Genomic DNA, 20087 nt, shown 5'->3' with positions numbered 1-20087 from the left:
AGAGGAAGGGTGGGCTAGGTTATGCTGTAGTAGCATAATCTCAGAGACAACATTTTTTCCTCTGACAAATATTTATTTTCTCTTATGTTGCACGTCGTCATAGACCAGCTTGTCTCAACTCCGTGTTATCTTCACTCCAAGCTGATGGAGCAGCCCCTCTCGGGGACATTGCTGGACTCGTGGTAGAGACAAAAGAAAAAGATAGCAGACCACAAGCTAGCTCTTAAAACATCTGCTCAGAAGTGACATGGCCATTTATACCCACATTCCAATGACTAAATCAAGTCCTATGGCCACTCCTGAATTCAACAGGGCAGAGGTATATAACCCTCTCCTAGGATGGACAGAGAATAATTTGAACAGAAATGTAATCTACTACAGCCCTGCAGCTGGGGATGCTCCTGGAGCTGAGAGAGATGACAGTAAATCTGTTGGGGAAGCTAGCAAGTGTTCAAGCTGGGTCCACTTTGCAAAAGTAGAAACCACAGTTTGTGAGAGCTCCAGAAGTGTTCCGTCTCCAGAGGACTGACCCACATTAACCAAACTCAAAGGAGCCAAATTGACAAACAGGAGGTCAAGATGTTTGTTTACAGCGAGAATTAGAAAGACCACGGGTATCAGACACGTGGGTCCTTTGGGAACACAGTGTCTCTCCTGGAGAGAGTCTTCCTGAGAAATCCTGCTGTAACCAGGAGGCCGCTCGGTGACCCTGCAGTCAGCCCTGTGGAGTGGAAGGTGAATCTCGAGGCTCCTGTTTGGTAGAACACGAGACAGGCCTGGGCCCCCCTAATTCCCTGAAATACCCATGTTTTTCCTTTCATGTAGGAAAAGCAAGCCAGTGTGTGCCGGGCACTGCGCTGGCGAAAATCCCCTCAGGGGCATCTTTGGAGCCCTAAGCGTAGAGATTATTCAGCCTGTTTGACGGAAGGGAAATGGGAGAGAGATGGAAGGGGATATCTATATATACATGTGTGTATGTACACACACACATTTTATATACATATATTATATATAAATTTATATATAAATTTGAATATATTTATATATATGAATTATGTAAAAATTGTGTATATATATATATAATGATCTTGCCTGCCTACATTTTATATATATATACACACATACAACATATACATATGTATGTATTCTATATCATATACTATATACATATCATATATGTAAAACGTAGATAGGTAAGATCAGAGGAAGGTCAAGAAAGTTTTTTCCTGGTGATGTAATTATGGCTATTTAGATTTTTTAAAAAATGATTTTCTGGTCTGCACTGAGCAGTCTATAATTAGGAAACATTTATTAAAAATTAAAACGACCTTTAAAAAATTTAGTGGGCTGAGGAGTTGCAACACTTATGGGAATTAAGTGAATTTTCCCCGATATTCCACCCAAACCCCATTGCAAGAGTCGTCTGCTGGGTGCCCATCGTCTGCCCAGATGGCAACGTGCTCCATCTACGGTGGAGAACAAGATACAGACGCTTCCTCGCAGAGCTCGCAAGGTGGGGAAAAAGGACAAGGATGCAGTGGTTTCCATAAAGCGTTGGGGAGGCCCAAGAAGCTGAGAGTGGTGAAGAGCTTTTCCCTGAATGGCCCAGTGACGAAGTGGTTAGTACCTCAAACAGAGTGTTGAAGAGCGATGGCCTTAGACTTTGAAATCCTGGTTCTTCTCCTTAGCTGTGTGAGCTCTCCATACCCAGGCAAATAACAAAACCTCTCAGCCTTGATTTTGCTCTCTATAAAATGGGTCGTTGTAAGATTAACTAGGATAATGCACGTAAAATCGTGAGCTCAGTGCCAGGCACACAGTGAATCGCTGATATTTAAAAAAGGCAACTCTCAAATGCAAATTTGTTGCTCTTCCCAGCCCAACGCACTGCCTCTCCGTAGGGACAAGGCCTACTTCCTCAGTGACAATGGTGCTCCCTGCAGTGCAGTGGGGACCTTATGTCTCTTTAAAAATATGACTGCCAAGAATCTGTTGTCTCTAGAGAGAGAAAACCAGGAGGCGGGGTGGGGAGACTGCATCGCCTTCCCAACTGTTCGAAAAAGTCATTTACATGTTCATGAATTCTTTGTGGGTTTAAAAATATGGGAATGGAATTTTTTTAATAATTTGAATTAATGAACGACTCAGTTACTCCTTCAGTGGAAAGCTCTTTTCCCTCTGCAGAGCACTATTTTCCTCCAAGTTTGGGCTGAGGACTACCTTTATTAGAATTCCGTGCTCCCCCCACCGCTAGCTCCAATGAATCAGAATTTCCGGGGCGGTGGAGGAGAGGGGCCGTCTGCTCGGCTTCCCTCTTAATTAGCTCCCCTGGTAATTCTTAAAGACACCAAAGTTGAAGAACCACTACTCCATGAACCATTTGGCATATCAAGTGCTTAGAAATATTACCTTCCCTTCAGTCTACTGTCGCCGAGATTATATTGCAGTTCAGCAGGCCAAGAGAAGCCACCTGTGGCTTTGTCATTATTTACTGTGCAAACTAAAATTATTCACCCTGTCATTGTGTTGTCCTACCAAGACCAGAGGTCAAATACTGCCTCAACTGGTTAAATAAATATAATGGCATACTACGTAAATATTAAAAAAGAATGAGCAGGGTCTTTCCATTAGACCAAGCTCTAAGATATACAAAGTGAAAAAAATCAAAGCGTCCAACGTGTTTAGTCTGCTAGCACTTGTGTAAAAAGTGCTACACACACACACACAAGATAGACACATGTGTACTTGTATATGCAAATCTCTGGAAGAATATACAAGGAACTGGGGGGAGGAGTTGTGGTTGCCTCTGGGGAGAGGAACTTGGCGGCTGGGGACGCAGGTAAGAGAAAGACTTTTCCCAGGACTGTATACCCAGCCTAGCTCTCGAACTTTGAACCATCTGAATGTGTTCCTTTTTCAGAAATAAATTAAACTCAAATGTAAAACATGCTGCCCGGGTGAGGCTGTCTTTAAGCTGCTCTGAATGCATGAGCCTTGCTCACAGCTCATCCCCATGGCTCTGTGCTCCTCAGACTGTCTTTTCATCTAGGGCTCTCCTTCTGCGGAGTCAATCACTGACCTTGTCTATCCACAGACATATTTTGATCAGACTGTTGAGCCAGACAACTCCACCGGCACTTAACATTCCAGTCCAGAGGCAGCCAGCGCACACTTGCAGAAGATTCCACGCCTTTAGACTCTGGCAAGAAGCGAGAGGTCAGTATGCTTATGTAAGCCAAGACTGCTGCGCAAATGCGACGTGCTCGGGAAGGTAAGGTGCCCCCTCCGCCTGCCGCAGCAGCGTGACTTGCACAGGACCAGAGGCGGCTTGGAGGGAGTCGGGAGAGAGGGAACTGAGTTCTCCTGAGGGACCTGTCCAAGCCTAAATTGACTGGCTTAAGCAAAAAAGAGAAAGATATTATTAAGAATAATGTAAGGGTAATATATGATCCAGCTATTCTATTCCTAGGCATTTACCCAACAGAAAAAGAAATATTATGTCCATACAAAGACTTGTACAGGAATGTTCGCAGCAGCTTTATTTGTAATAATCCTGAGCTGGAAACAACCCAGATGTCCATCAACAGATGAGTAGATAAACAAATTGTGGCATATCCATCCTATGGAGTAGTATTCAGCAATAAAAAAGAATGAAGTACTGATGCTTGAAACAACATGGATGAATCTAAAAGTAATTATATTGAATGAGAACAAGCTAGGCAAAAAAGAGTGCATACTGTATGATTCCATCTATATAAATCTCTAGAAATTGTAGGCTAATCGCGACAGACAGCACATTAGTGGTTGTTTGGAGAGGGAGGCAAAGAGGACTGGGAGGGAAGGACGACAAAGAGCAGGAGAGAACTTTTGGGGGTGACGGAGATGTTTACTATCTTCATCATAGTGATGGTTTCATGGGTGTACACGTTTGTCAAAACCTATCAAATTACACATTTTAAATACATGCAGTTTATTGTATATCAATTATATCTCAACAAAGCTGTGTTTTACAAGAAGAATCGTGGGGTGTCATGCGGTACTCGAGAAACAGTTTATGCTTTTTGGGTTGAAGGAAACGTTCTGTATGTTAATTGTGGTGGTAGTTACACAACTGTATACAGTTGTTAAAGCTCATCAAATTGCATGCTTAACATCAGTGGGTTTTGTTATATGTAAATTATACCTCAATGAAATTGATTTTTAACAAAGAGGACCTATACACGGGCACACACACACACACAGAGAACAGGTTTGCAGCTGGGCCCCGGGAACATCTGGTGCCCACCTGCCACTGCTGCAAAGATGCTCTCTCTGTCTTTCTCTCGGCTTGTCTCTCTCTTGTCTCTGGTTCTCTATATACCTACCTCATTCTTCTCTCTCTTTCTCTAACCTCCCCACTGGCTGGTTCCTTTCCAGTTCTCTGGCCCAAAGGCAGAACATTCAGCTGCCAATACTTTCTGACCTTTATATCCTAAGGCCCAGGCATTCAAAAAGAAAAGAAAGAGACTTCTCTCTGAGTCGAGTTGCAGAAGTCATGGGGAAAGGTTCTGACTGGTCCATTTTGAGTTGTGTGTTGGGCCTTTGTTCACTTATTAAAAAAGTATTGAGCAGCCGTTGCAGGCTTGGTGCTAGGCCCTGGGATCCCAAGGAGATTGAGACGAATGAAATCTCCGCCCCAGTGTAGCCTATAGTCTACTGAGGAGACAGACAGTAAACAAGCAAACAAATGAACACTCCCACTTCAAACTGTGGTAAGTGCTTTAAACAACAAAAATGAGAGTAAGGGCAGAGACAGTGATGGGGCACAGGCGACGTTCGATAAGGTGGCCGGGGATGGTCTCTGAGGAGGTAACATTTAATAGACATGAAGGATAAGGGGTCAGCTCTCCAAAGATCTGGCTGAAGAGAAGTTAGGTCCTGGTAGAAGGAACAGCAGGTGTGAAGACCCTGAGGCAGGTGTGTGAGGCCAGTGTGGCTGGAGCATGGTCGGGAGAATGGAAGGGGATGAGGCCAGCCCATGGAGGGTCTTGCAGGGCCGGGAGAGGAATTTTCCTTTTATTCCCCATGTCTTGGAAAGCCTCTGGCACAGCTGAAGCAGAGGACTGGCTTGATGTGACTTTTCTCAAAAGCTCCTTTGGCTGCTACGCTCTGAGAAGGGGTTGCAGTGGGGCAAGTGTGGGAGCGGAGAATCAGGAGGGTACATGTTGAAGGTACAGCCAACTGGACTTGCTAATGGGTTGGGCGCTGGGGAAGAAGAAGGGGGAGGGAAGAAGGATGGTGTGTAGGCAAAGAAAGGAGTAAGGTGGGCAAATGCGGCAGGGGCAGAGCTCCTTGCTACTAACAAGGCATCTCCCATTGACATCAAGTGGCTGACGGTGGGGGTGGGGAGAACAGGCAGTCAAAGCAGTGCGTGCCCACGTCCGTTTAAAATTCCCTCTCTGAGCCTCAGTAACCTGGTCTGGAAAAGGAGATGGTTGGAATAGCTTCACTGGTTCTCAGTGGGAGTGGAAACACCCACTACAGAATACTGACATTTAGAGGAGGGGACCAGGGATTCTAGACATCCTGAAACATGTGGGACGTCCCACACAATAAAGAATGGTCCCATGTCCCACTTTCAAATGCCTCACTGCACATTTAGGAAGATAAAAAAACCTTTAAAAGTATCTGACCCGGCATTTAACTCCATTTTACATACAAGCATGGTTTTTAAAAATACTTCCCAGGACAGGCTGGCCCGGTTGCTCAGTGGTTAAGTTCGAACGTTCTGCTTCAGCGGCCCAGGGTTCACTGGTTTGAATCCTGGGTGTGGACCTACGCACTGCTTGTCAAGCCATCCTGTGGCAAGCGTCCCAAGATGGGCATGGGTGTGAGCTCAGGGCCAGTCTTCCTCAGCAAAAAGAGGATTGGCAGCAGCTGTTAGCTCAGAGCTAATCTTCCTCAAAAAAAAAAATAATAATAATAATACTTCCCAGGAATTCAACTCAAGTGAAAATCAAGAGCTTTGATCTGTTTAGAAATTTGCCCAAGCATTGATTTTGGAAGAGCATGTCACCAATAACAATGCTCATGGTTTGTGAGGGGCAGCACACCTGTATCAGTTCACATTTATAGCCGGAACACCCAGAGTGAGTCTGTGTATAGGGGCAAACATCTGACTATTTCGGTCTCTTCTAGGGAAATCATGCCTAGGTATTCACAAATTTAAAATGCATTTTATTATAAATTACTTTCCTTTTATTTCTCCTTTTTTTTACAGTTGATATTATAATCCTAAACATAGTATACATATAAACTAATTTAATCCTCAAAACAATCCTGTGAGGAAGATACTGTCATTGGCCCCATTTTATAGATGAAGAAACTGAGGCACAGAATAGTACCCTAGTTCACACAGCTAATAAGCAGCAGAGCAGGAATTTGAGCCCAGGAAGTTTACTCCAAAATTCACATTGTCTAAAGCACCACATCATATAGACTTTAGGTAAGTTATCTACGCATTTTATTTCAGAATAGTAAGGTTGTTACTAAATATTGGTCTGATAAGGATGGAATCCAACGGTCTAGATGCTCTCTAGGTCCCTCCCAACTCTAAAATCTCTTTACTCTGGCTATGTTCCTAAACAAGTCTTCTCATTCAATCTAACCTTATGCTTAGAAGCACGAGGAACTTCTTGAAGAGGAACAACGTTATGTCAAGTTAGTGAAGTTTTGAATTTTGTGTGTGTGTGTGTGTTTTCAGTCTTGATGGAGTTTTTTTTTTCAATTAAGATTATGATAGCTTACAACCTTGTGAAATTACAGTTGTACATCATTGTTGGTCATGTTGTAGGTGTACCACTTCACCCTTGTGCCCTCCCCCCACCCCACCCCCCTTTCCCCTGGTAACCACCAATCAGTTCTCTTTGTCTATATGTTAACTTCCACCTATGAGTGGAGTCATACAGAGTTCGTCTTTCTCTGTCTGGCTTATTTCACTTAACATAATACCCTCAAGGTCCATCCATGTTGTTGTGAATGGGACAATTTTGTCCTTTTTTATGACTGAGTAGTATTCCATTGTGTATATGTACCATATCTTCTTTATCCAGTCATCAGTTGCTGGGCACTTAGGTTGGTTCCACGTCTTGGCTATTGTAAATAATGCTGTGATGAACACAGGGGTGCATGGGACTCTTGCAATTGCTGATTTCAGGTTCTTAGGATAGATACCCAGTAGTGGGATGGCTGGGTCATAAGGTATTTCTATTTTTAACTTTTTGAGAAATCTCCATACTGTTTTCCATAGTGGCTGCACCAATTTGCACTCCCACCAACAGTGGATGAGGGTTCCTTTTTCTCCACAACCTCTCCAACATTTGTCACTCTTGGTTTTGGATATTTTTGCCATTCTAACAGGTGTAAGGTGATATCTTAGTGTAGTTTTGATTTGCATTTCCCTGATGATTAGTGATATGAGCATCTTTTCATGTGTCTATTGGCCATCCTTATATCTTCTTTGGAGAAATGTCTGTTTATGTCCCCTGCTCATTTTTTGATCGGGTTGTTTGATTTTTTGTTGTTGAGCTGTGTGAGTTCTTTATATATTATGGAGATTAACCCTTTGTCAGATAAATAACTTGTAAATATTTTTTCCCAATTAGTGGGCTGTTTTTTTGTTTCAATGCTGTTTTCCCTTGCCTTGAAGAAGCTCTTTAGTCTGATGAAGTCCCATTTGTTTATTCTTTCTATTGTTTCCCTCGTCTGAGGAGTTATGGTGTCCGAAAAGATTCTTTTGAAACTGATGTCAAAGAGTGTACTGCCTATATTCTCTTCTAGAAGACTTATTGTTTCAGGCCTAATCTTTAGATCTTTGATCCATTTTGAGTTTATTTTGGTGAATGGTGAAAAAGAATGGTCAATTTTCATCCTTTTACATTTGGCTTTCCAGTTTTCCCAGCACCATTTGTTGAAGAGACTTTCTTTTCTCCATTGTAGGCCCTCAGCTCCTTTGTCGAAGGAAGTTTTGTATTTTTTAACCACAATACCCAAGTCTAGTGAGGACACGAAAGACTCTCTCAAACACTGCCGGTGGGAGGGCAATGAGTGACCCCTTCTCAACAGAAAGTCAGCAATAGACCACATGCTTTGACTCTGACTTCACTTCAAAAAAATCTTTCCTAAGGAAATATTTTTTTATTGCAGTAAAATGCACATTACGTAAAATTTATCATTTTAATCATTTTAAAGTGTACAATTTAATACATTCATAATGTTGTGCAACCAGCACCACTGTCTAGTTCCAGAACATTTCATTACCCCAAAAGGAAACCTCATATCCATTAAATAGTCACTCCCCGACCCCCTCCCAGCCCCCCCTGCCCCAGCCCCTGGCAACCATGGATCTACTTTCTGTCTCTAGGGATTTATGTATTCTGAATATTTCACATCAATGGAGTTATATATTATGTGACCTTTGTGTCTGGCTTCTTTCACTTAGCATGGTGTTTTCGAGGTTCATCCACATTGTGGTATGTATCAGTGCTTCGTACCTTTTTACGGGTGAGTAATATTTCATTGTATGGATATACATTTTGTTTATCCATTCCTCCACTGATGGACATTTGGATCATTTCCATCTTTTGGTTATTGTGAATAGTGTTGCCATGGACATTTATGCACAAATTTTTGTTTAAAGACTTGTTTTCAATTCTTTTTTTTTTTTTTTTGAGGAAGATTAGCCCTGAGCTAACTACTGCCAGTCCTCCCCTTTTTGCTGAGGAAGACTGGCCCTGAGCTAACATCCATGCCCATCTTCCTCTACTCTATATGTGGGACGTCTATCACAGCATGGCGTGCCAAGTGGTGCCATGTCTGCACCTGGGGGATCCGGACTGGCGAACTCCGGGCTGCTGAGAAGCAGAACATATGAACTTAACCGCTGTGCCACCGGGCCGGCCCCCAATTCTTTTGGGTATATACCTAAGAGTGGAATTTCCACATCCTCTACCTGTTTTTTTGTTTTCATTTTTGTTTTTTTTTCTTGTGGCCGCCCTAGTGGTCTGAAGTGGTATGTCATTGTGGTTTTGATTTGCATTTCCCTAATGACTAATGATACTAAGCATCTTTTCAGGTGCTTATTGGCCACTTGTATATCTTCTTTGGAGAAATGTCTATTCAAGTCTTTTGTCCATTCTTTAAACTAAGTCATTTGTCTTTTGTTGTTGAGTCGTGCCTAAAAATTTTTTTAAATTGGAAGCAGTATTTAAACATAAAGATACTCATCATGGTATTATTTACAATAGTGAAAAGATTGAAAATGACATGAATATCTAACAACAGGGGATACAAAGACAGTCCAGTCCTCAAGGGACACTCTGTCTTGTCAACGAAGCATAAGAAAAACAATGAATTCGGTAAGTCCCATGTTCAGGGTGTGCATAGGGTGCCAGAGGAGCTCAGAAGAGAGGTGGGAAAGGTGCGAGGGGAGCCTTCCCCAGCCAGGTGAAGAAATGCGAGGCTCAGTGTGTGCAAGGCAGAAAGAAGGGCACTTGTCCAGAGTTGTGAAAGAGGATACAGCTGGGGAACTACAGCTTTTGGGCTGTGGTGTAAGGTTCAGTGCAGAGAGGCAGGAACGAGCTGGAGCAAGAAGGGTCTTTGGTGCTAAACCTTTACCTGAAAGCTCAAGGTGCTTCGGAAGGAGATGACCCGATCAGCTTTATGTTTTGTAAAGAGCATCCTGACAGCCATGTGGAGGATGGGTGATGGTGGGGCCAGCCTACGGTCTAGTCAGGAGGTGTTGCACGACAGAGAGAGCGAAGACTGGCTGTGGGGAGAGAGGAGGTAAGAAGGTCAGGGACCAGATGGGATCCCTAGATCATGGTTCCTGACTGCTATGGGTTGGATTGTGTCCCCCCCAAAACAGATATGTTGAAGTCCTAAACCCCAGCACCTCAGAATGTGACCTTATTTGGAAATGGGGTCATTGCCGACATAATTAGTTAAGATGAGGTCATAGTGTTGTAGGATGGACTCCTAATCCAATATGACTGGTAGCCTTGTGAGAAGACAGCCATGTGAAGACGGAGACACACAGGGAGAAGGCCATGTGATGATGGAGGCAGAGGTTGGAGTGACGTAGCTGCAATTGAGGAATGCCAAAGACTGCCAGCAAACCACCCGAAGCTAGGAGAGGCAAGGAAAGAGTCTCCTACAGCTTCCAGAGGGAGCGTGGCCCTGGATTTGGACTGTGGACTTCTAATCTCCAAAACGATGAGATGATAAATTTCTATTGTATACGCCACCCAGTATGTAGTACTTTGTTAGAGCAGCCCTAAGAAACTAATATACTGCCTCTTACGTAGGATGCTGTCCTGGCATACTTACAAAGCTCAATAAATACCAATAGCTAACATTTCTTGAGTGCTTACTCTGTGTCAGGCTGTGTTTAAAGTGCTTTACTCAGAGCAACCCATTTCATCCTCTCAATTCCTTGTGAGGAAGATTGTATTATTATTATTTCCACTTTATATTTAAGAAAGCTGAAACACAGAGTAGTCAAGTAAATTTCCCAAGGTTACAAAGCTAGGTAAATAGCAGAACCAGGATTTGATGTTTGGCGGGCTGACTGCAAGCTCTGATGTTCTTACCCAATACACTATGTAGCCATTGTAATAAATATTTGCTGAAAGTTTCTATGGATGAGTGAATGAACAAGTAAATCTGGATTTGGTACCAGGGTGAAAGGTGGAGGCAATGAAAAGAGGAATCAAGGATGATCCCAGGTATCCCATTTGGAAGACTTAGTCAATAAGGCATCTCCATTTATTGAGGCAGGAAAAAGAGGGGCACAGTCATATTTGGAGGATGGAGGTTGCAGTCTGGGGAAACAGTGAATACATTCTTGAAATTCTGAGTTGGAATTGCCGTGAGTCAAGCAAGAGAGATGCCAACAGACAGTTGGACAAATGGAGCTCAGGAGAGGGCCTGGGCTGGACTTACAGATTTGGGAGCCACCAGCCTACTTAATGTCAGGGATTTGGATGAGATGATCAAAGCAAAATGCGTAGGAAGAGAGAAGCAGACCATTTAAGACAGAGCCCTGGGGACAACTGGAATTCTGGGTGCCAGTGAAGGAAAACGAGACTTTCTAGCACAGGGTCTGTCATGAAAAGGACAAAAGTCAGGTTGTGATGGGTTGAGGAGAGAAGAGAAAACAAATCAAAGGGTAAGTATATGTGCTGCGGATGAGAAAGCGAGAGATGGATTGACGGGCTGTGGCCAGAGTGTAGGTACAGAGACGACTATACACAGTGGTGTGCTGGGATAGCTCAAACCAAGTGACGGTTGAATTTTAGGAATTTTGGAAGCTGGTTGTTAAATACAGGCATTATTAAAAACTAAGTTGTAAAAACTTATAATTAAATCAATCATATTAAAGACAAAGTTCATAAATTCTTAAAACTCATCATTTCCTAATTATTTTACTATGTTTCACTATTATTTATGCTATTATTTGTTGTATCTGTGTGGTGGAAATACTATAATAGCGTGCCACTGCATGTCCCTTCCCAACCCTGTGTTCAGTGACATCAGTTGATTGCTTGAAATTGGCCATGGTGGGAGTGTTTAGACCATGGAAATTGGCAAGTGCTACAAATCAGAGCTTGATTTATTGTTCTATTGATTGTCTACACTTAAGAAAGTAATGGGGAAAATGTGAGTAACTCATATTAAACTTAAAAGTGCATTGTGTCTGTAGCCATTACATTGTAAACGGCACCAAAAAAATCAAGGAAATAGTCTTCCAGTATTCAAAAACTATAATCCAATTCGGAAAAGAAGTCACTCACATCATTGATGACTGAGTGAAGTTCTAACATGTCTTCATTGTAGTACTTTCGCATTTTTTTTCAAAGATTTTATTTTTTCCTTTTTCTCCCCGAAGCCCCCTGGTACATAGTTGTATATTCTTCATTGTGAGTCCTTCTAGTTGTGGCATGTGGTACGCCGCCTCAGCGTGGTTTGATGAGCAGTGCCATGTCCGCGCCCAGGATTCGAAGTAACGAAACACTGGGCCGCCTGCAGCAGAGCGCGCGAACTCAACCACTCGGCCACGGGGCCAGCCCCTTACTTTCGCATCTTTAACATAAAAGAAAATATCAGCCAACCTTTATGTTGAATTTGTCAATTGCAGCCATAGGTTAGCTAGGATATAAGAGTTTGGCAAAAACCAACAGAAGCATTCTGTGAGAATCAATTGGCTCTATGGAATTTACAATAAAGAGTAATGCATATTTTATTATTTTTAAATTGTAAATTACTCATCCTTTATATCAGTAAAATTTATAGTAAAGTAATATGTGTGTATGTATATATGTATATGTGTATACACACCTACACACACAATTGTTCCCCACACACACATCGTTCAACCTCCCCACCACATCAGAGGCACAGCAACCTCAGTCCCATGGGAATGGGCCATTCACATTCAGGTAGTAAAGGCCTTCATTGCCGAGGGGCTGGAAGAGGCACTGAACTTACCCAGGATGAGAGAATGACTAGGGGTGGGCTTTCAAGGCCCAAGGAACTCCATGCATTGCGTGATGGGGAGGGTGGCAGAGGACAGCAGCAATGAGGGGAGTGGTTGTAACAGCCTGATGATAACTGTCTCAAGCTGGTATTACCCAAGGGCAAAAGAGCAATAGTTTGCATGTGGTCATGGAGAGCAGAATCCTCATCTCTCACTGGCCTTTGTAGTACATGGGTCATGGGAGAATGAGTAGCCTCCGTTTTTGAGGTCGCTGAGAAAGCAGTGTCCTCAGGGGACAACTTGGTTTCAGTTAATAATAATAGTTTTCACTTACTGAATGCAACGGGAGTGTAGTGCAGTGATATGATGAGGGTTTCTGAGTTAGACATTTCAAGTTTGAATTCTGGCACTGGCAGTTATTAGATGTGTGATACTGGGCAAGCTACTTACCCTCTCTGAGTTTTCATGTCCTAAGCTGTAAAATGCAGATAATAGAACCTACCACTCAAAAGATAACATATATTTAATGTTTATTACTTATTATATATTATATAATAATACATTATATTTAATATACTTAAAACATTAAGCATAGTGCCTGGCACATAGTAAACTTGCAATAAATTGTAAATATTATTGTGGCTATGTACGTGAAAAAGCAAGATACATAATGACATAATTACAATTCTCCATGGGGGTGAGGAGGAGGGGTGAAAGGAATATATCATAACGTTAAGAACAGTTGTCCCTGGATGGCAGAACAATGAGGTTTTTTCCCTTTAGTTCCTCTGAATTTCCCAAAACTTCTACAAGAAGCCTATTTTTATTTTCATTCTGAAAAAAATACTTTTTAAAGCGAGGAGAGTGCAGAGGAAGAAAAATCTCTATTAAAAAAAAGATCAGTGTTGTGTCAGGGCGCGAGCAAATACGGTCTTCCGTAGCGCTCACAGGCCTATCACCCGGGCAAATTATTGCAAAGGGCAGGAAAAACACTTCAGAGTTTAGCATTTCCAAGTCATCCTTTTTCACCACTAAAAAAGTGGATAAGTTCAAAGGCTGTCTCCTCTTCTCTATTTTCTGTCTCATCCTGTGATTTTTATGTTTCAAGAGGACTTGAAGTAATGAATAAAGGTGCTATAAATGAATCTAAACATGATTGAAATCTTTAATTTATGTATTCACTAAAATTTTACTTGTTATCAATCTTAGGGTTCCAGGTGTTAATGGAAACTCTAAATGAAAGTCAAATATAATTATTTGCATAAAATCATTAAAAGATGATTAATTGGTATTTTCATGCAGCTAGGTGTCTGCACTTCTAGAACTGAAAAACATTTTTTGCTAAAAACATTCACCTATGCTAATCCTCATGAAATTGCAGAACACTCTCGAGTTTTCCATGTACTCAGTTACATTTATAGCATTTTCATGTGGGGTCACATTTCATATTTCCTGATTTTAAAAGGCATTACAATTGTGCACCCTTGAAAATTAGGCTGATTTCCACACTGTTCCTTGAATATTTATGTGTTCCGTTTTGACAGGAAGATAGAGATTAAATCTATTAGTGTTAACAAACTCCCATTTATGTGTTTTAGCATGATTCAGGAAATATATTCCAATTTCAAGGGGCCTAAACTTGAGGTGCCCTAAAAAATAAGTCACAGGGCTTAGAGAGAAAAGTATTTTCAGAAAAGTGATTTATCTATGCTGAATAAAAGCTGTAGCTTTGGCAGCTGAGATCCAGTTATGATTGTTAAAGCAAGTCCAAGCTGGTTATCTAATGCCTCTGCAGGAATTTAGGCCACGCATTAATGCACTGAAGATAAAATCAATTTGAAAATTTCTTAAATCAAATACCAATCCTGGAGTAATACTCTATGTGTGGGAGAACCAGCCAACAGTAATAGGGAGCCAATTATAAACTATAAACCACTCTGCTCAAATGTTCTGGTTTGTTACTGGTAGGGCCCATTACACACAGTTTGCACAAGTTAAATCCACTGACTAGACAGAACTGCTACACGCACATGCGCTCCCCAACCCCAACTTGACATAAAGATGCAGCTCAGTCAACAGGGACTTACTGAATGAAAAACCCACAGCAGTGCCCTGAACATAAACATCTTCCCAGTCTACTACAGCAGTACAGCCAAGCTGTCAAGTACCGATTTTACAATCAGCCAGGCCCAGATTTAAATACTGGCCTGGCCACCAGCTTGTTATTATTTCACAGTTTCCTCATCTATAAAATGGGGTCAGGAATGAGTGGAAGCCTATGAAGATTAAAGGAGATAATGCATGTGAAATTCTGAACGCAGCCATACTTGGCAGATATTGGCTAGGGTTACCCCCTTCTTCCTCCATTTTCCTCACTCCCCCACCCCAAAACAGCAAAGAAGACAGAGGCGTCACATTGTCGTACCACTTGCCAGTGAACTCTTCCAGAGTGGTTGGCAAGGTTGCAAACAGCGAGGTATTCTAATTGCTTCCATTTGCATGTGTGATTTGCAGAGAAACCAGAGGTGAGGGCGATTTTGCGAATCTTTCCCATGACCAGAAATCCCAGTTGATGTAAATTAATCTCTTGAAATGTGAATGCAGATATACTGGTCACCTTTTCACGTAATCTGGGTTCTGGTGGCTGAAAGGAAAGAGTGTTCTACTCTGTTCCTCTGCTGTTCCCTTAGTTGAGGCCCCAACACCTCTGTTCTGGCCTCCTGCAAGAGATCATCAAACCACCATCCATAATGGTCTCTTGGCTTCTCTCTCCAATTCCTTCTCATTCATTCAACTGACACTTGTTGCAAGCACAGTACGAATCAGGCAGTGGTTTAGATAACACGTATGGTCTCTAAGGAGTTTCTTGAATAACCTTTTTGAGTTCACGTCTGACCATGTGACCACTGTGTTTACCAACCTTCAAAGGCTCTCCATCGCCCAAAGCAGAGATTCCCAACCTGAGACTCCGATTAATAATGACCTTCGTGGTGCCTGGACATGGACATTTTGAATAAACCATGTGTCTGATCTTTCCTCCTGATTGAGGAAGAGAAGATAAACTTTCAAACTTCTTGCTAGGATCCATAAGACCCTCTACAATATGACCTCAACCTTCCCAGTCTCACCGAATTAGCAGAATTTGGCCTTTGCCTAAATTTCGCCTTCACTCCTTACTATACTCCAGCCATACTACCCACACTGCTGTTCCCTGAACAGACCAAGCTCATTCTTGCAAGTTTACACATACAGTTACACATACTGCTTGGAAAGTGCTTCCACCATCTTCACATAGCATCTGCACATACCAGGCTCCTTTACCTTCCTCAGAGACCTTCCCTGACCATTCCACCTAACTCCATACATAACGCGTCACCAGCCCTTTACCCGCTTTACTCTTCCTGTCTTCATAGTACTAATTATTATCGGAAAGTATATTACTTATTGGTGTACCTGTTTCTTCTCTATTTTTCCACTAGAATTTAAGCCCTATAAGGGCAGCAAGTTTATTTTGTTTGCTACTATATGCTCGTGCCTAGAAGAGTGTTTAGTATGTGGCAGGTGCCCAAATACTTACCAAATCGATCATCACTCTTCCTATAGATACTTCAGTCACAGCACTTAACATGCTATTTGTATGATTCCTTGAGGTCAAGGCTCTATTGGTTATTAAGAAACTGACTCAAACTACTTCAAAAAAGGGGTGAGGGAAGGGGTAGAAACCGCTGAAAGGACTCCAGGGGAGGGCATACAGCTGGACCTCATGGGAAAGTGGAACTCGCAATTTGACTGGAGCCAAGGCATTCCTCCCCTACTCCCAGGCCATAGCCTCTCCATTTTGCTTCCCTAGGCTGCTACTCCATCCTCCTCCCTCTGTCCTTTGTTTTCTCATCTCACATAGGATCCAACATACACACTGGCCCTACTAGCTCCTCACATCCAAGAGCCTACTTCGGTTGAAAGTGAGGATCTGCTGGCCACTGGTTAGCTTTGGGACAACTGTCTATCTTTGACCCAATTAGTTGTGACCTTGGGGGTGGTGAGGGAGGCACAAGGAAGGAGTATCTAGCATATTTCCAAGTCTGATGATGATCAAAACCACCTGGCACAAATCCATACCCTACAGAGGGACCAAATCATGCCACTTCTCCCAAACACCTTGCTCTTTCATACTTCCACTTCCTTGTATTATTTCTTCTGCCTGAAATTTACTTCCCCCACATCAACCCTTTTTTGTAAGTGTACAACGCAGTGGCATCTCGTCCATTCACACTGTTGTGCAACCAGCAACACTATGTAATTCCAGATCATTTTCATCACCCCATATCCATTAGCAGTCAATCCCCACTCCCACCCCCACCCCAGGCAACCACTATTGTTTTCAATTCTTTCAGGTATATATCTAAAATTGGATATTGGATATACCTAGAATTACTGGGTCATATGACAACTTTATGTTTAACTTTTTGAGAAACTGCCAAACTTTTCAAAAGCAGCTGTACCACTCTACATTCCCATCGGCAATGTACCAGGGTACCAATTTCTCCACATTCTTGCCAAGACTTGTTATTGTCCATCTTTTTGAGTACAGCCATCCTAGTGGATGTGAAGTGCTATCTCATGCATCAACTTTTTCCACCTCACACTTCAAAGCCCAGCTCAAATATAACCTCTGTGGAACTTTCAAACATGCTCCACAGCAAGTTCAGTTACTCCCTTCTCCCACAGTACCATCACTTACCTATGCCTCTGTTAGCGTCCATTTATTCAATATTTACTGAGCCTACTACCTGCCAAGCACCATTCTAGGTGAACATTAACAAAATAGACACACGCACACACACACACAAACCTGTGCACTCATGGAGCTTATACTCTGGTGGGGAGAGACAACAGTAAGAAGTTTGTGAGATGCGGGTTAAGTGCTGTGGAGGAAACTAAAGCATAGCAGGGCAATAGAACATGCGAGTGGTATGGTGGTGGCAATTTTAAATACAGTGGTTGTGGAAAGTCTCACTGAAGTTACATTTCAGCAAGAATTGAACTATGAGACGTCCATGACAGATGTCAATCGGGCATTACATAGTGGGTCTGGAGTCCAGAGAATAAAGTCCAGGTCGAGAGAGCAGAAGTGGAGGAGCTACTGAGGAACCAGAAACTCAAACTGAGGTGTGGCTGCTAAACTAGGAGAAAACTTGAGCGTGGTGTCCTAGAAAGCAAAAATCTGTATTAGTTTTCTATTGCTGCTCTAATAACACAGACTTAGTGGCTTAAAACAACCCAAATTTATTATCCTACAGTTCTGTAGAAGTCCCTCATGGGACTAAAATCAAGGTGTTGACAGGCTGAGTTCCTTTTTGGAGGTTCTAGGAGAATGTTTCCTTGATTTTCCTAGGTTCCAGAAGCCTCCTTCCTGTTTTCCAAAGTCAGCAACATTGCCTCTCTCTGACCATTCTTCCCTAGTCACATTTTCTGACCTCGGCCAGGAAAGATTCTCTGCTTTGAAGGACCCATGCAATTAGATCAGGCCCACTCACATAACCCAGGATAATCTCCCCATTTTAAGATCCTTAAGGGCCGGCCCCATGACCAAGTGGTTAAGTTGGTGTGCTCCACTTCGGCAGCCCAGGGTTCGCCGTTTTGGATCCTGGGCGTGGACCTACACACTGCTCATCAGGCCATGCTGTTGCGGCATCCCACACAGAAGAACTAGAATGACCTACAGCTATGCTATACAACTATGTACTGGGGTTTGGGGGAGGAAAAAAAGAAAAAAGAGGAAGATTGGCAATAGATGTTAGCTCAGGGCCAATCTTCCTCACACACACAAAATCGTTAACTTAATGAGCCAGTAAGTCCCTTTTGCTATGTAAAGTAACATACTTACAGGTTCCAGGGATTTAGAACCTGAACATCTGCGGGGAAGGGGGCATTATTCTGCCTACACCATAAATGAACAAAGCATTTCAAACAGGAGTGATCAACTGTCACATGCTGACGTGTCAAAAAGTTAAGGATTTAGCACTGACCAATAGGAAAGTATCATAGAGGTTCTGGTGATCTTTACACCGGGCAGTTCCAGTGGAGTCCAAATACTCACTGGACTAGGTTTGAAAAATACAGTTAATAGGTAGGTAACGCTTGAGTTTTGCTATAAACAGCAGAGAAAGGGGATGATAGCTGAAGGGGTGAGTGTGGGTCAGACAAGAACGTTTTTTTAAAGGGAAGAAATAATACATATTTGGAGGCTGATAGGAACGATCTAGTAGAGGGTAAAATTAATGAACAGGACACAAAGAATGGCCAAATCTGGGTCCTCTGAATAGCTAAGGCATGGAATCTAGTACACGAGTAGAAGAGCCTGCCTTAAGTAGGGCAAGGTCAACCTGTCTATAATACCTGGAGGTGAGAGCATAAAAGCACAGATGCAGGTAGGTAAGTAGATGTGATGGTAGGAGCCTCTGGAAATTTCCTTGTTTCTATTTTCTAAGTTTAAAAAAAAAGTCAAGCTGAGAGTGAGGATGGGAAAGATGTTAAAATTTAAGTTTTCAAGTGAAAGAGTAAATGGGATAGAGAAATGTAGTTGGATCGTCAGATGGTACTGAGGTCTACCTGAAGTCATGACTTCAGAGTCATCACACAGAGACCGAATCAGCAACTTCAGTTGCACAAATACCTAAGTGCAGAGAAGGTGGTGTACTGAACTTACCCAAAAATGGAGTTGTCAGTCAAGTAAAATGAAGCAAGAGATGGGGCAAAGCAGTTTACCGTGTAGCCAAGAGTGAGTGTAAGAATGGACCACTCGGGGCCGGCCCCGTGGCCGAATGGTTCTGGTTCGCACGCTCCGCTTCAGCGGCCCAGGGTTTTGCCGGTTCAGATCCCAGGCACGGACATGGCACCGCTCATCAAGCCACGCTGGGGTGGCGTCCCACATGCCACAACTGGAGGGGCCCACAACTGAAAATATACAACTATGTACCAGGAGGCTTTGGGGGGAAAAAGGAAAAATAAAATCTTTAAAAAAAAAAAAAAGAATGGACCACCGGATCTAAACTGGGTAATGAAGACCATGAGGTGGAAAATTAAAGCTAAGTGAGAGGATCAATAAATTGTAAGTCACATAGTACTGTGACACTCACTCTGTTTATGTCTGCATCGAACTCTTCTTCTAGACTGAGGTCCTCCAAAGTGGGATCAGTGTCTTATTTTTTCATTCTTAGTATCTTAGCACATAGTTTATCTGAGTGGATAGATGGATGCTAACCCATGGTTTAAGAGAAATTGCCCACCTACAATCCTGTGATATATAAAGTTCCTCCTTCCTCACTGTTCTTTTAGAGTGCAAATAAAAAGTTGCAATGCTTCATCAAAACCTATGGTATAAACAAATCCTTGGGAATGAGAGCAGATGCTGAGTTCCTACAGTGTTGTATCCAAGAACTGAGCCAGAAAATGTGCCAGACATATCCCAACTAAAGTTAAGTTGGCCCTTACTGAACACCTGGGTGGCATAAAATCTTTGAACTTCCCAACCTCTAATTATTTCACCTCCTTGCAGTAATTAGCAGGACCC

The sequence above is a fragment of the Equus quagga genome, chromosome 5 (assembly GCF_021613505.1).
Source record: "Equus quagga isolate Etosha38 chromosome 5, UCLA_HA_Equagga_1.0, whole genome shotgun sequence".
Lineage (NCBI taxonomy): Eukaryota > Metazoa > Chordata > Mammalia > Perissodactyla > Equidae > Equus > Equus quagga.
Note: the sequence above shows the minus strand (reverse complement) of the source record.